This window comes from Cavia porcellus, unplaced genomic scaffold (genome assembly GCF_034190915.1).
Source record: "Cavia porcellus strain 051 isolate PalLab524CR breed Dunkin Hartley unplaced genomic scaffold, mCavPor4.1 scaffold_7, whole genome shotgun sequence".
In the NCBI taxonomy this organism is placed as follows: domain Eukaryota; kingdom Metazoa; phylum Chordata; class Mammalia; order Rodentia; family Caviidae; genus Cavia; species Cavia porcellus.
In genome coordinates this window covers 16673343-16688083 of record NW_026947490.1, presented here as the reverse complement: position 1 = coordinate 16688083, position 14741 = coordinate 16673343, and the positions used below count along the sequence as shown (strand labels likewise).

The following is a 14741-nucleotide window of genomic DNA, read 5'->3' as shown; positions in this document are numbered from 1 at the left end:
CTATTCCTTCAAGAGTTAGCTCCTTCCCACCTTTAGAAATTCACCACTGTTGTTCTTTCAATGGTGCTGTCCCCTCTACTTCCCCTACTAGGAACCTTCTCGCTTACCTCTCATCCTTCACTCCTCAGGCCACCTCCCAATGTCAGACCTATGACAGACATCGCCTCACGTCTCCAACATGGCAAGCCCCCAACACAGCCAGAAGTAGGTGGTTGGCATAATTACTTGGTTGGATTCTGTTTCCTCCACTGAACTAGGAACCTCAGGAAGGTGGGAACCCCTGAAAAGACCTGGTACTGGGTAGGTGCTACATAAATACCACACCTGTCAATTGTGATCAGAATATTTTCTGTTTACTGAATACCCACATGATAACCCCTCCATCCTCTGCCAGCTTTCCAGTTAGGCAGGGCCATGTGACAAGCTCTGAGTATGAGCAGACTAAATCCCACTCACCCCTGAAATTCCCGTGAATGAATGAAGGTAGCTAAGACAGAGAGACCCTTTGATCAGACTGCTGTGGCAGAGAGAGGGAAGGGCTTCCAGCTGCCAGGAGTGAATCCCAGTGAAAGCACCAGGAGAGGAGGAGGGGAGCTACTCCCCGGGAATTGGCACTTTCACTTCCTGATGGGTCAAATGAAAGGCCTTGGAGCCTCATGCCATCAGCCAGGGCATGCCTCTGTCACAGCTCTCATCAAACACAGCTCTTCAGGATCACAGCCAAGTCCCAGTCCCAGTCCCAGGGGATGGGGGACGGGAGGGGAGGCTGCTCAGAAGCCAGCGACACCCTGGAAACCCTATTAGCTGGAGGCCGCTGAAACAGCAAGGGTACATGAAAGGCCTGGGCTAATTCGTGCTGACAACCTTCCCTCGGAATCACCCACTGGGGTTCTGCCCTCCCAGCTCCATCCCAGAGAATAAATCATGCTGTCAGGTTTCATTTGGGCCTTAGCTGACGGGCTGAGCAGAGCACCCATGCGTTCTGGTCACAGAGGTCAAGGGCAACCCATGCTCTCAAGGGCAGTGTTGAAAGGCTCGGGGACTACATGAAGAAGGGGATGGGAGGCCAGAGGCTGTGGGTTTCCGACACACATCACAGAGACTGTCTTCTCCTATGAAATTCCTGGCCAGGCCAGTGAAAAGGTCCTCTTCCCAGAACGCAGTCCTGCTATATCCAAGCTCTGTGTCACTAGCTGGGGGCTGGACACAGGGTAAACACTCTCAGGCTTGGCGGCTACATAACCAACCAAGGCAGCAGCTAACGCTTATTACTAACCTCTGACATACAGGTAGGGCTAACGAATGTGAGCTGCTACCAGCACTCTTGCCAGCCCTCTCATTGTCATCACAGTTATGAAGTAACTTACTGTGTGGCACACACTAAGGGGCTTGAAATTCATAAGCACCTTTTTTGTTTGTTTTTAGTAACACTAGGGACTGAATACAGGGCTTGCATACTAAGTTACGTTCCCAGCCCCCTTCCCTTTTTTTAAAAAAAATTTTGACACAGGGCCTTACTAAATTGGCCAGGCTGGGCTTGAACTTGCGCTCCTCCTGCCTCAGCCTCTGGTACTGCTGGGATTATAGACATGTACCACGGAGACTGCCTGGCTCATAGACATATTTTAATCCCCAAAACAACCTCAGGAGAAAATAGAGCCTCCAAGAGTTAAGCTGCCCACTTAGAGCCTGTCAGTGGTTCAGGTAAAACTAGAACCTAGAGTGGCAGACTTTGGAGCTCATGTTCTTGACCAATGTGCTGACTCACTTTTGATTTTATCTCCTTCAAGAATCTTGCCATGAAACCCCAAATTAAGGCTGGGTGTTGGCTTTGGGTGCCTAAAGCCCATGGCTTTCCTGATAGGACTCTCATTACTCTGTTTAACTGGAGAGCTCCATCAACACACTGAACACCCAGGGAAGCCAATACCCAGCACAGAACCAGAAGTGTGGGGGCACGCCCTGCTACTGCTTGGCAGATGGTGGACAGATGACTTGAAACTCAAATCTAAATCCTTCATTTTAGAGGATGGGAAGCACATATGCAGAAAGTCAACCTAGAGTGAGAGTTTCACTGAAGAAAGGGGAGGTACAGAAGAAGAAGGAAACTGATGAATTCCTATTCCTCCTCCCAGAAGGAATCTCTATTCCTCTCTACCTCCTCTCTTGCTTCTCCCAGGTCCAAAAGCTTCTTGCAGGAGCCCTGACCACTCAGGGCTATCACTATCTAAGGGTCTGCCTCCCTGAGTGCAGGGCCCATCCAGCCACGAGGCAACCTCAGCCACCACTATGAATCCACTGAACTACAGGGACAAGCACAGAGGAGGTGTGTATTAAATGTGTGTTGAGCACAAATGAAAGAAGCAGAACGCCATAGAAATGCACAGGGCAGGAAGCCCCATTCTGGGGAGAATAACTAAAAGTACAGATACAGTTTTTCTGGCTGGCAGGAAGGTATGTGGTTGATGGCATTCATCAGGACTGCAGCAGGACCAGCATTTCACCAACACCAGATACGCTGCCTTATTTCTCCCTTGCTAAAAGAATCTAAACTGAGGCCAGACAGAAAGCAGCCTAGAACCCTGGTACTCTTATTAGATAACATAATGTAATAGTTAAAAGCAGGGGCTGTAAGATTCCACCCCAGGTCCTCTGCTAATTAAGCAACTATGCCTCTCTGTGCCCCGGTTTCCTATTTATTACTATAAGGATATCACAGCAGTGACGTTACAGGGTGGCTGTAAGTACTGAGTGAGATTACACATGTAGCTTACACCAGGGCTTGGCATTAAGTCAGCATCCATTAATGCCAATTATTATTGCTTTTCTTCCCTGTGGAGTCAGACATTGCTGGCTGGGTTAACCTATTTGACATTCTCAATTCCCTTCTTCTATGGCCTACTTCTCAGGAAAGACTGAAAAGTTAAATGGAATTCCCATCTTTCTTGGACAATGGGAGGCCATGCGACACAATTCTGGCCACAGAATGGAAGCGGAGTCTTCCGGGGGATTTTGGGAGAATAGAAGCACACGTGTCAGTGGAGTTAATTCTTCCCTTTCTGTCCTTCCTGGAGCTGCAGCATCAAGGACCATGAGGGAAAAGGCCAAGAGAAACACCAAGGCCCTAGCCCTGACACTACTAAGCCACCAAACTAATGTTGGCAGCCAAGTACACCAGGTTTGCTGTTGTGGGAGAGAAATCAACCCTCACTCATTTAAGCTGCTGTGAGGGGGGTTTCCTGTTCTGAAGCTGAAAGCACTGGGTGATGCACTCACATGACACAAAGCGCTGTTGAGCGCAGACTCCAGTCATCACGTGCCAGTCTCGGTCCAGGCTGACAATCCGGAACCCTGGTCTACAGGAAAGGCTGGGCCAACATGATATTTACCAAACCCCAGTCATCATTCACTGCCTTCCTTTTCAGCTGCTTCTATGTCTACTCTATACACCCATTTACCAACTGCTTTAAGGCATTCATTTTTAAATTTAAACACATGAATTTTAAAGACATAATCCCTATCTCCATTAAGAATGAAAAACTGGTATCTTTTGCTACCCCCTGCAAAAAAACCAAGTTAAAAACAAACACAGTGAAAACAAGCAGAATATAGTTATTCATGCACCACTGAAAATTTGCTTTCAATGGACTAGCAAAAATTCCTCGTTTTTCTTTTCTCCCAGGGGAAACACTATGCTAAGATCTAGCTATACCCAGCACTGCCACAGGGTAACAACGTGCTACAGCTGAGCCAGGGTTGCCCCTCAGAAGGAACATCCTTCCTAGTTAATATGATTCCCAAGACCCTGTTAAGAAGCAAGGTGATTTGCCGAGATCTCCCAGCTGGCTGGTGTAAGAATTAGGCCAGGCCCTTTTCTGTACATGGTTTGTCCTTATCTAAAATTCCCAGTGGTGGCTCCTATTCCCCTGCCCAGCTTTTTTCTTTCATGTATCTATACTGTTCATCCCCATCAGACTTATCCTATATCCACTTCTTATCTTTTGGTTGTTGTAGTGCAACAGGAGCTACTGGGGAAAAGCTCTGATTTGTTCATACTGGAACCTAATAGCCAATCAAATGGATACTCGTGAAAGAGGGGGAATGAATGACCAAATGAAACTCTGTCTCCTTCTTTTCAGTTTCCTAAGATCCTGACTACCATGCAGGTAAATCTCCAGTCCTCTTGTAGTCTGAGAGGCAATACATTAGGAATCTGGGAACTTTAACCACATTTAAAAAGAATGTGCTCAATTAAAGCCTAATTGTGAATCCATACAATATAAATTAGTAACTGAAAAAAGAAATAAGTAAGGATAAAGGGACATATCTTCCTTACAGAAGACTTCTAGTTAATACACACAGAAGGAAACGATTTATATAAAAACCCCCATGAGTGAGATACCTCTGTTGTCATGGTTGTAAACAAGTTCCATTCACCCATGGATGCTAAGATTAGTAAGTGGAAGTGTCAGCAGAAGCAAGATGTTAACATAGTTTCAAAGTACTGTATCTCCCTCAAAATACTTATCAGTCACATAGGAAAACAGTGACTTCACCAGTGGAGACAGCTGGCAGGCACCACCTTCACAAAGGGATCCAGGTGACAATCACCAGGTATGGGAATAACAACTATGGACATCAGGGACCCCAGTGTGAGCACAAAAGGTGCATCGCCTCTGTGGAGGTCTTTCTGTAATGGAGAACCTCAGTGAGACCAAGGGAGAATGTTGCACACACCCAAATTCAGAATTCTACAAAATAACAGAGCAGTCCTCTTCTACAGTACCAACGTTGTGAAAGACAAGGAGGAATGAAGGACTTGCTGCTGACAGGAGGAGATGGCAACTAAATGATGCACTGTGAGATCCTGGAACAGAAAATGGACATGGGTGGGCAACCTGCTGAAATCTGTTTGAAGTCTGTAATTCTGTTAATAGTACTGGACCAGTGCCTACTTCCTGGTTTTGGTTGCTGTGTGTTAGGGGTGTAAGACGGTAACACTAGAGGAACCCAAGGTGAATGCTAACCTTTTTTGAGAGGCAACTTTTTGTAACTCTGAAACAATTAAACTTAAGAGCTAATAATGAATTGCGCTTAGAAGCCTCCACTGACAGAAACTGCCCTAGAGGAAGCGCTACGTATCCAGGAGGAGTTCACCAGATGAAGGAGCAAGATGAGCACAGGAAGCAGTTGAGAGAGCTGCTTAATTGTGCTTTCTCTCTCAGGGCCCACGGCTCCACTGACTGGTCTCTGCAACTCAGAAAGCTCCAGCTCCACATCCAGAGTCTGTAGTTCAGAATCTTCCATTCCCTACTTGCCACAGCGAGGATCTCTTGGTCCTCCAAGGCTCAGACCAGACCTTCTCCCTAGCACCTTAGCAACACAGGCTGGTGTCCCCATTTAGCAATGCCTCACTAAAAACTGGAACAGCACTCGGCCCAAGGCCTCCTCCACTTGAGTCCATCTCACAGACATGACAGAGGACGTTCACTAGCAAAAACAAAACTCAGAAACCTAAACAGAACACATTAAAAACCTACATATATTATAGGCAAGTGTTTACCATATGTACATTTTTAAATTATGGGCAAATATCTATACCTAACCTACAGAGAAAGCACAATTAAGCAGTGGGGTGATGGGGCTCTTCTGCATTGTGATTTTTGCTACTGAATTGTGATTTTTCCCAACTGAATACTTTTGTCTAAACTCAAAAACTATACACTGAAGACTGAACTTTACTCACTATAAAGTTTAAAATTGAATTAAATTATAAAAAAAGAGCACATTAAACTCATAAATGCTGATGAACAAGGATCTCCATAACGCACCACTGTGAGAACAGAGAAAACATGATCCAGAAGCATCCACACACATGGTCCCTTTTTCTTATATAGCAAACTAAAATAAAAAGTGTATATCCACATAATTAGGAATATTCTCATATAGTTATAACTACCTCTGAGGAAAGACATCAGGCTGTGAGGACAGCACGGACCGCGAAGGACACTTTTTCCTTTGATGTTGTTCGGTGTACATACATTTTAAACATAATAAAGATGCTTATGTTATTAGTTGTAAAATTTAAGCAAATAGCCACATTATACTTACCCTCAGTGTGTTCTAGACTCTAGTGCACCTTGAGATTCCCAGGAGAACCAATGTCAAAGACTGTGCATCTACACAAAATGGAAAAAAAAAAGAGGTCATTTCTTTGGCCAACTCAAGCCTTCCTGCAGTCATATCCATCTGCCATTCACATATTCACTCCCTCAACAGGTATTTATTGCACTCTTGCTACATGCCAGGCACTGATACGACACCAGCGGCTAACACAAAGGGCTATCTTCAGCGACAGACACCATCATAAGGACATTTCCTTCAGACTACTGAAGGGAGAGGATTTGCAGAGAAACAGCTCTTGACTTGTAACTTTATTTTATGAATCTATGTTTATGACTATTTAGTATGGTTGTTCATACATGAATGGGTATTTCACAGATGAACATCGCATGGCTGAGAAGATAATCTGTTCTGTTTGCCACCATGTTCCAGGTACCTTAAGATGTAGCCCAGGCTAAGTCAGAAAGATCGATCTAAAAGGTCAGCCTACAACCCTTCTAAACAGAATGGTCATTTAGTAATGACCTCCAGTCCTCACGGACCAGCTCTGTCCTGGAGGCTGATTTCACTTCATTATTCCAACAACCCTAAGAGGTTGATTCTAGTATTTTATCCATGTTGCAGATGAAGAAACTGAGAAATGGAGCAGGTAAGGAACTCAATAGCTGAAACTGCCCAGCCTGAAGTGTAGTCTACCTGGGACATGAACTCAGGCACCCTAGCTCCAGAGCTTACACCAGATTCGTGGACTAGACCTTACTCTGTTATGATGGTGGAAAAGGGAGGGCTATATATTCATAATTATCACATTTTAATCATTTTACTCCCCCTTGCCTCTGCTCTCCTCTCTTCAGAAGCATATTTTTAAAAGCGTAGAGTACAACACACAAGATTACAGTGGAAAACTGAGACGTAACTTTTCCTAGTCAACTTTCAATTCCCACCTGTTGTAATCATAGGTTGTGAGTAGAACAATTAGAATCAGGACACAGAATTTATATTATTTTATGATGGTCACCCAGAGTTAAACACAGAAAGTGCAGGAAATCTGTCCACAACACTAAAGACTCAGAATATTCAACCAAGGGCCTAGATCCTACAGCAATGTCCTGCATAAGCCCAGATGAAAATCTAGACCCCATGACATGCCTTCCATTGGAGATCTAGAGCCCACGAAAAGGACTCACACCAGTCTGTTTTACAGATCCACACTGGGAAGGCCCAAAGGTCAGCAGTGGAAGCTAGAAAGTCTATGCCAGCGGGGTGAAAGAGCTTTGCTGGTAGGTTTAGGGCTCTACAGGGAAGCCCAGAAGCTCAAAACAAAGACCAGGGCTGTCCTGAAAAGCACCACAGCCATCCGCAACAACACAGAGGTCCCAAGCTCCTCCGACAATAAGAACAGTTGAGTATATGCCAGAAAGGCAGCATGACAAGTTTGTCGTGGAGATTAAACTGCACATATCTTCCCCTCTGGAACTAGGAAGCGATGCTCGATGAAGGACCAGATCTCCCACAAAGTGAACCAGAGCCACTCTCACCAACAAGGTCCCCAGCTCCTCTGATGATAATGGTTGAACTCACACTGGGGAAGCTAGTCATGACAGTCTCCTCCAGGAGAACCAATGTCTTGAAACAGCAACAATGCCTCACTCTTCTCCACATCTCTATTTAGGCTGGCAACTTTCCTCAGGTGGACCATCTACACTCAGTACCATGCTGATTTAAGTCAGCTGGTGTTAAACTGACCACCAGTTTTTAATCCATAACACCACCTTTCCGGGTGTTTAGACCAACAATTAAGAACTCCTACTTAGACTAGGGCTGAGGATAAAGCTTAGTGATAGAGTGTTTACTCAGCACCTGGATTCCAACTCCAACACACAACAAACAAAACAAACCCTAAACCAGACCTGCAGAAATGTGGAACAGGTTCCAAGAGGAGACAAAAACTGTGAGTGTGTGGCAGATGCAGCCTTGTGAACTTAGCATGGGAAGGAGCTCTGATCCTGGGCTATTTGGCCCACCTGCACCCACTTCCCTCCCTGGGTCAGCCCTTTGAACCTGGCCTCTCCCATTTAGCCCACAGAATTAGTCTGTGAATGACCTCGTTCATGGGGAGGAGCTAGTCCAGTAATAAAGCCATTGCACTACCCCGCTGTTTCCAGCAATGGAACCAAAAACAGTCAATAAACTCTAGCCCCAGGACACGCATTGGACTATGAGTAATGAGATGGTTTATTTTCCCCAGGGCCACTGAGCTGAGCAGATCTACTTGTGGAGCTGTCAGGGGCTGTCTTAGACTCGCCTGAGAATAAACCAAGTGTATAAGAATCCAGAGCTAGAAGGCAGATGGAAATGGGGCCTGGCAACATCACTGAAATCCTGGATCCCACCATTCCTGATATCATTAGAAATGAACTTTCCCAAGCCACACATTTCCTTTTCTACATAAGCAGAATGATCTTAATTTTTATTTGTTCATACAAACAAATGACTCTCAACTAATAGAGAGAGGTAGAGCCATTCTCAGTGATTCTCGTAACTCACTTCAAGGCCATTTAGGAAAGTACAAAATAAATTAGAAAAAGTTACTATGTATAGAAACAGCAAACATAAAAAACAAAACAAAAATTCTTTTAAAAACTAAGAAATAGCCCTTGGGCAGCTATATCTGTAAGCTAGCTTATAAACCATAACAGCTTCAATTTTTAAGATGTGTGACAGGGCAGGAGGGAACCAGAAACACTCAGAATGTTTTCCTTTATCATCAGACTTCTCTCTCTCTCTCTTTTTTTTTTTTTTGGTCTTTTTTGTTTTTATTGGTACTAGGGATCGAACTCACAACTGCCTGCTTGCAAGGCAGGCGCTTATGCTGCTGAGCTAAATCCCCAGCCCCGTAAAAAAATTCCTGGGATGATCAGGAAGCCCCTGCAATAAAGTTCTTGTAAAATTTTAATAGCCGTCTTTTAAATTGCAGCGGAAATTGCTTTTCTGTCACTCTAAATTTTTCCCTTTTTTTCTCTAAGGGATGAATTTTATTTACAGGCAGATCAGCAGTGACAAGCCAGGGTTGCTTTTCTCTGGGCCAGAACCTGCTTCCTACAGACTGGAAGAGGCTATGGAGGGTCACAAGGCAAAGAGGAAAATGCTAAGGGGTTGTGACAACAGCAGCAAAGAAGGGCTACAGGCCATGTTCCAATATCCCAGGGCCTCACCTGAGATCCCGGGGAAGGAGGATGTTCCAGAAGTTACTTCAGCAATCCCAGCATGCCCTTTGGCTGTGGCCCATCTGTGACACACATAATATGCATGGCACAGGCCAAGCACATTACTTATCACTCGTTTATAGGAGAGTCCCAGAAAAAGACTGGGTGTCAAGAGGACGTACCTGGGCTTGATTCCTAGGCTGAATGTCCCCTTCCTTCCATCACAGAGATTGGCTCTGAGAGAGACACGTGGTCCATCTAAGGCCAATCAGAGTTGGCCCTAGACATTTTTCTGTAATTACTTGCAGAAAGAGATGGAGAGGAAGGCAGGGAAAGTTGGGGCTTCTTTTCCACCCCAAGGGCAAATTCCTGAAGAGAAATACCTGAGTAGCAACTAGGATTGCTGGGTCCCTGAGCCATTATGATTTTCCTCTCCCAGTTTAAGTCAAGGAGAGTCTGTCACAATACAATGAACTGGACAAGGGACCTCAAAAATTAGCACAGCATTTATTTCATGTTTCAGAGAAAAAGAAAAAAGACAAAAAACTATGTCATGTCTTCTCAGGAAAAAATACCCCACAAAATGCTATCAAAGGCAATCTCAAGGCTATCAAAGCCTGTTTGTGTCCTCAGGAATGGGGTAAAGAGCACTCTGATCCAGTCTGACCTGTCCACTTGATAAGGAAACTGATATTCAAACAACCTGTGTGGGGCCCAGGTTCAGCCAAAGAAGAAGGAGAGTCTCCCTAATGCCCTATGATTTTTACCTCACACTCTGCTGAGTGTAAGAGAAAGCTGCAAAAGGTCTGGGAGGCAGCAAGTGAGGCTCTAAGAGTCTGTGTGACCACTTCACCTACAGCAGCATCGTGGTTTTGTTTTGTAAATTACATTTTCAGGGAGGTGTCTGACCAAAGTTCCACAATTCCATAATCAATGTGCTGAAACCAATCTTTTATAGACTTCGAGCTGTTAATGACCTTGGTTTTGGTCCTATGAAAAAGGCATTAATATCATCATGGCTCCAAGTGAGCTGTTTCCACACTTGTACTAGGGCACTGCTCTGCTGACCCCAAGGCTGCCAGCATACCTGGGCTTCTCTGTTCCTATTCTTCTGGTCCTGACTTCTCTCTTCCACTCTCAGACTTCATCTCAGCTCACATGAAAGGGATCATCTACTTGTAGTTCCTCACTCCTGTTATAGTTTGGATCTGGAATACCTTCTAAAGAGCCATAGGTTAAAGCCTTGGTTTGCAGTATAGGAATATTGGCAGGCAAGTGGGAGACCTCTGAAAGATGGGATCTAATGGGAGGTCTTAGGTCACTGTAGGTGTGCCCTCCATAGAGATCATCGGATTTGGGTCTTTCCCTCTCTTTCTTTTGCTTCCTGGCCTCCGTGAGGTGGGCAGTTTGCTCCATCATGAGACCCCACTTTGATTTACTGTTTTGCTACAGCCCTCCTTGCCCTAATGGGCCAAGCAGCTGTGGACTGAAATCTACAGAACTGTGAGCCAAAATAAACCTTCACCTTTCTTAACTTGGTTAGCTCAGGTATTTTTTTTTACAGTAATGCAAAGCTTACTAAAACAATTTCCACTTACTTGGCCCTCCACAAGGAAGGAGGAATGGCTAATCTAACTGATTGATGCTGGCATCTGCTTTCAAGAGGGCAGGATTACTAGCCTGGCAAGACCAAGCGAGAGACAGGAAGAGGGCGTTTCTACTTACGATCACAAAACAGGACACATATCGTGGGCAATGTCTACCCAACTTCTAAGAGGACCTGGCCCACAGGCACACTCTTTTGCCCAGCTGGTAATGAGGGGCAGCTAGCTAGTAGACAGCTGGTCTAGGTGTTACAACTTGAAGGCATGGAGATCCACACCCCTATTGCTGCTACATTCTCTGTTTGGACTTTACCAAAGTGTACTATTGAGACATTAAGAACTTACTTATCTATCGATAAAGTGGCTCCCGTGTGTTTCATTTAGAGAAGATTCCCATTACACCCATCCCCACCCTGTCTTTGAAGCTCTGATTTAGGAAAGTAACTGTTCATTTAATATCCTCTGTCCACATTCCAAGAAAAAATAGCTGACACAGGATAAATGGAGTCTACCCTGGGAAAAAATCTAGGCCCTCAACTGCCTCTGAGATCATCTTGCAATTAATCATGTTTTCTCTTTATGACCTATATTCTATTCATAGCTCACACTAATGATTTAACACAGGTTCTTTCCTGGATAGATGTAGTCTGCAGACTGGGTCACCAGGAGCTTTAAGGATTTCACTTCCTCATTTCTTGTGCACCCCTCCTGCCCCCAAAGTAAGTGTGCTGGTAGTAGGTCCCCAATACAGAGCTATGCAGATTCCACTGTACCAGAGAGGATGATGGCTGTCCTGCCTGCAGCCTCGCCAGGTAACTCCATGTTGGAGTGTCTTGCAGACAGATCTTTAAAGAGAAGCTGCTCAGACACAGCAACACTGTGTGACCATGTCACATGAAGCCAAAATGCCAGAATCTGACACCACCAAGTATGTGCTGAAGTTGTGGAGGGAAGGGAATGCTCAGTCACTGTGGGTGGAAGTGGAAATTCAAGCCTGCATTTTTGGAGAGCAATTTCTTATAAAAGGGACAGTATCCCAGTGACATGCTTCAATTCTCCCACTATTAGGGACGCAGGGGTCCCCGTCAAGCTCCCAGACTCATGTGTAGCTTTGAGCATTCTTGTTCTGTATTCAGGCACAGATTTTTGTTTTGATTTTACTGCATGCTAGGCATGGTTTTCAGTTCTTTGTAACTACTGATCCATCTAATCTCTGTAACAACCTATGAGAGTTCTACTAGGACCCATGTTTTTCACAGGCCACAAAACTGAGGTCCAGAGAGGTAACTTTACCAAGATCATACAACAAGTAGGTGGCACATTCAGGAGGATCTGAACTCAGGTGGATCCAGAATCACCAACAATACTGCCTTCCAAATTCAGCAGTGAAGAGCAGTCTTAGCTTTGAACCCTACACATACAGACATCAATGGGTCCAAGAGCTATATGCGAACAGGAAAACACAAGTGCATCTAAAAGCAACACAAGAGAATAGCTTCATAACCTCAGGGCAGGCTCTGGCTACTCATCCAAGAATTCTGGAAAACTGTTTCCTCTCCAATTCACCCACAGAGTCCTCTAGCCCTTCACCAGGGCATCTTTTTTTAGCTTGTGGATATGGATGTGATGGCTGGCTCCTTGCCCCCCAGAATACCACCTTGCCCAGAGAGAAGGACTGTACTCTCTTGCATCCCTAGCTTCCTGATGAAGGTGGATGGAGCAGCCATCTTGAAGCCATGGACAACAAAGAGAGTCACAGAGTTGAACCATCATTCTCTCCCTTCAGACACCGTAATGTGACACAAATGACTACCTACATGTTGAAGTAACAAGGCCACTTGTATATTCTGATACCTGCAGCCAAATGCACTCCCAGCTGAAACCTCTGCCACACCCAGGCCTCAGTAGCAAAGGGCTGTCACCACCCTGGAGAGTTTGCTGATAGCCACTGATTTGGACAAGAAGGTTTCTCAAGCAGACTTGACTTAGATGAATTTTGGGAATCAAATATTTCTAATGAGCACGGCTAATGAGAAGCATTGAAAAGAAGTGTCTACATTAATTCTTGGAGGAACTGAATTGGGAAGACCTTCTCCATTAGGCTTCTAAAATTTAGCACTGGGCTGATTGTTTTTGTAAAGGCTAAGCCAGTAGGCCCCAGCTCAGCACTGTTGAAATGGGAAAGTTCATGAAATCAGAAAAGGGTGCTGGTTCTGACTGGATGCTATTCCAGACAAAAAGCTGTCATCATTAAAGAACTCAACAGTGGCACCTTAGACTGCCCCCACAGCCGTGCTCCTGTGGCTGGAATTAACCACGATCCATGCAAAGAGACAACTGCCATTGGCAAGTAGAAAATCACCAAGAAGCCAAAGATCAAGTCCTTTGTGAAAGTTTTTAACCACAATCATTTTATGTCCACCAGGTATTCACTCTGTAGAAATCCCCTTGAACAAAACTGTGGTCAATGAGGATGTCTTCACAGACTCAGCTCTCAAGAACAAGGTCCACTGAGAGGCTAAGGTCACATCTGAAGAGAGATACAAGACAGGCAAAAACAAGTGGTTCTTCCAGAAGCTTTGGTTTTAAATGCTTTTTTGTTTGTTTCCATCATTAAAAATTTACCCACCTCCCCAAAAGAAAGGCTAAACTCAGTTCGTTAGCACAACTGCATTGTGATCTGTGGGCCCCAGCCCCACAGGCCAGGGAAAATCCTGCATAGCTTGTGGATCCTTTTTCCTCCTGTCACCAGCTATTTGTCGTGTGTGCCAACAGTTAAGCCCCTTCCTGCACTCATAAAAACTGCTTGTCAGTGTGGTTTCTACTGCTGGGTGCCTTTCCACAAAGTATTCTCCACATCCCAGCCAATCAGATGGAAGTTAGAACAGTCGGTCAGTCTACCAAAATAGGTCAGGCTTTATTTTTTAATCCTCTTATTCATAATATATTGAAAAGGGAGTTTTGGTTTTGTTTTTTAACTTTTTATCGGTACCAGGGATCGAACTCACGACCGCCTGCTTGCAAGGCAGGTGCTTATGCCGCTGAGCTAAATCCCCAGCCCCAGAAAAAGGAGGTTTTAAAAACTGTGAGAACATCTATGGTTACTTAACCTCTCAGTTTCCTCATCTATACAACAAGGGTAATAATGGGAGTGTTGTGGGGATTAAGTAAAGAAATTATCCCATGAAAAACGTCGTGTACTAGGTGTTTAATAAATGTGAGTTATCATTATTCTTATTGCCTGTGATATGCTGGGTTTCCTGGACTGGTGAGAGAAGTCAACAATCTCAGCCTCTGGACAACCAGATATACAGAAAAGCTTATTGATCTGATTCTGGCCACTTAGGGGGAAAAAGAGGCTGAGGGAGCAGGCCAGTGAACAGAAGCTGGCTGCCAAGGTGCAGAGACCTACTAAAGTTGCTAACTGCCCTTCTTTCTCAGGATACTCAGCTAAGACTATATTTTCCAAGCCTCACAGTAGCCAGCAGTGGTCAAGAAGATGTATAGGGAAGCTGGGGTAGGACCTTGAGGAAAATTCTACCAAAACCAGAAATCTGGACTATGCTTTTGTGTCAGTTCTCCCCCCCATTCCCACCTGGACTGCAGGCTCACTTGCTTGACTCTAGTAGCCGCACTGGGCCACAAAGCCACTGTGAGGACGAAAGCCTTGAGGCAGGGACTGTGAAGCAGAAGGTTACTACACCATGGGATCGACTTTTCCTGATGACCATGAAGCTGCCACACCAGCTCCAGACTGCCATTCTCTGGACATTTTACTCATGAGAGAAACCACATTCCACTGAATTTA

The 14741-nt window shown here is 44.9% G+C and overlaps 1 protein-coding gene and 1 pseudogene across 10 annotated transcripts in view; one reads left to right on the top strand and one right to left on the bottom strand.

Moving 5' to 3' along the window:
* Sipa1l3 (signal induced proliferation associated 1 like 3) overlaps positions 1 to 14741 on the bottom strand; it is a 218558-nt gene that overhangs the window by 124822 nt on the left and 78995 nt on the right. For 7 of the 10 annotated variants that reach the window (XM_013149874.3, XM_063252656.1, XM_013149873.3 and 4 more), the window contains one exon: positions 6112 to 6179. The gene's annotated coding sequence lies outside the window, so the exon portion shown is untranslated. Of the gene's footprint in view, positions 1 to 6111; positions 6180 to 7661; positions 7684 to 7704; positions 7785 to 14741 lie in introns of those variants that run through there. The other 3 variants (XM_063252654.1, XM_063252659.1, XM_063252657.1) reach the window with 3 other exon arrangements.
* On the top strand, positions 13110 to 13522 carry LOC100725372 (large ribosomal subunit protein eL27-like; annotated as a pseudogene).